This window comes from Phocoena sinus, chromosome 2 (assembly GCF_008692025.1).
Source record: "Phocoena sinus isolate mPhoSin1 chromosome 2, mPhoSin1.pri, whole genome shotgun sequence".
Lineage (NCBI taxonomy): Eukaryota > Metazoa > Chordata > Mammalia > Artiodactyla > Phocoenidae > Phocoena > Phocoena sinus.
This window is the reverse complement of record NC_045764.1, coordinates 36,811,232-36,813,357: the sequence shown is the minus strand read 5'-3', so window position 1 is coordinate 36,813,357 and position 2,126 is coordinate 36,811,232. Positions and strand designations below refer to the sequence as shown.

The 2,126-nt window shown below is 43.7% G+C and overlaps 1 pseudogene; it reads right to left on the bottom strand.

The window, feature by feature from the left end:
• Positions 1-1,209: 1,209 nt before the first annotated feature.
• On the bottom strand, positions 1,210-1,721 carry LOC116749442 (annotated as a pseudogene).
• Between the last annotated feature and the right edge of the window lie 405 nt (positions 1,722-2,126).

Sequence of the window (2,126 nt, the reverse complement as noted above, 5' to 3'; positions counted from 1 at the left end):
AGGCGGACTCTCAACCACTGCGCCACCAGGGAAACCCTCGGCCATATGTTTAGATGGTTCTCACATTGCTATATGATCACATACCTGCTAGATAATCTGCTTCCAGATCCACTCCTCTCCATCCTTCTCTAGAGGCTGACCTTGAAGGGCAGTGTCATCTGGGGTCACTTGCCCTTAGGCTTCCTCTTGGGTTCAGCCAGTGGGAGGTACCACAGGAAGAGAGAGAGAGAGAGAGAGAGAGAGAGAGAGAAAGCGCTGTATTCCTCAAAGTTCCTACTGGCCCTCCCTCTCCTTCAGCTGTTGCTCTGAGCACTGGTTCCATCTCTTTGCCCCTTCAGGCCTATGGTTGATAATGGCTTCTCAGCATTAGCCCTGGGGTATTTCATTATCCCTTGTTGGTTTCCCTCAACCCTGCCAGCATCTTTATACACTGTCCCTTCATTAACTTTCTTCAGTTACACACATTGAGCATCTGTTTTCTGCTGATCTTGGCTGACACAAAAGTAAAAATGGAGAATTTTATCTTTTTAAAAGAAATTGATATGATTCACAAAGTTCACCCTTTTATTTTTTTATATTTTTTTGGCCACACGGGGATCCGACCAGGGATTGAACTCAGGCCCTGGCAGTGAAAGCACAGAGTCCTAACCACCGGACCACCAGGGAATTCCCAAAAGTTCACCCTTTAAAAGTATATAATTCAGTGGTTCTCAGTATAGTTGAGCAAATTATATCTTTTTTCATTTAATATGTAATCAAATGTTTTCTGTTACATACTCAGTGGTAAGTTATACAATGTTGCATGCCGTAAGTTACTTATTCATATGTTTCAAACTTTCACTATCACAAATAAGGTTGTAGTAAATATTAGGCATGTGGCCATTCTCTTTTGGATAGAACTTTCTTTCTTTCTTTCTCTCTCTCTCTCTTTCTTTCTTTTTTCCTTTTTTTTTTTTTTGCAGTACGTGGGCCTCTCACTGTTGTGGCCTCTCCCATTGCGGAGCACAGGCTCTGGACACGCAGGCTCAGCGGCCATGGCTCACGGGCCCAGCCGCTCCACGGCATGTGGGATCTTCCCGGAGCGGGGCACGAACCTGCGTTCCCTGCATCGGCAGGCGGACTCTCAACCACTGCGCCACCAGGGAAGCCCTCTTTCTTTCTTTCTTTCTCTCTTTTTTTCTCTCTTCTTCTTCTTCTTTTTTTTTTTGTGTGAAAACTTTTATATTTAGAATTAGCCAGCTGGACTCAGTTTAGGTGATCCCAATTTTGTTGGCAACATCCAAAGCATCATAGTCAGGAACCAGGCGAACATATGCCTTCTTTTTTCCATCAGACCTGGTCAAGTTGTCCACCTTGGCCACGTCAATGTCATAGAGCTTCTTCATAGCCTGTTTAATTTGATGCTTATTGGCCTTGCCATCCACAAGGACCACAAGTGTGCTGTCTTCTGTCTTCTTCATGGCTGACTTGGCAGTGAGGGGGAACTTGATGATGGCATAGCGGTCAAGCTTGTTTATCCTGGGGTGCTCTTTGCAGGATATTTGGGCTGCCTCCTGAGCCTCAGTGCTTTGGGCTGTGGCAAGGTGGGTGACAGGCGAATGTTTTTTTTTATTTTTCTGGCCGTGGACACATTTCAACTCTGCTTTCTTGGTCTTCAAAGCCTTTGCTTTGGCTTCGGCTTTGGGAGGGGCAGGGGCTTCCTTCTTTGCCTTTGGTGTCATCTTTGTGAAAAGGAGGGAGGACTTTTTCTTAAGGAAAAGTTTCTAGGAGTGGTACTGATGAGTCAAAAGAGAGTCACATCTCTATTAAGGCTCTTTGCAAGTACTGTCAAATTGCTTTTTAAGAGAATTATACCAATTCCCATTGCCACAGCTTTCTCTGAATGGACCAATTGCATCATCTCATTAGCACTGGAAAGTACATAATGTGTGTATGTATATATATATATATATATATATATATATACACATATATACTGTTAATGTAGTAGGTGGTATTGTGGTATTACCATGGGGATTTCTGTGATAGCCATGCCAATCCTAAGATATTTAAAGCCATTTTTTAGCTAAGTGGGAATGGAGGGACAGTGATTTTGAAGGGATGGAGTAGAGAGAAGGTAAAGGGAT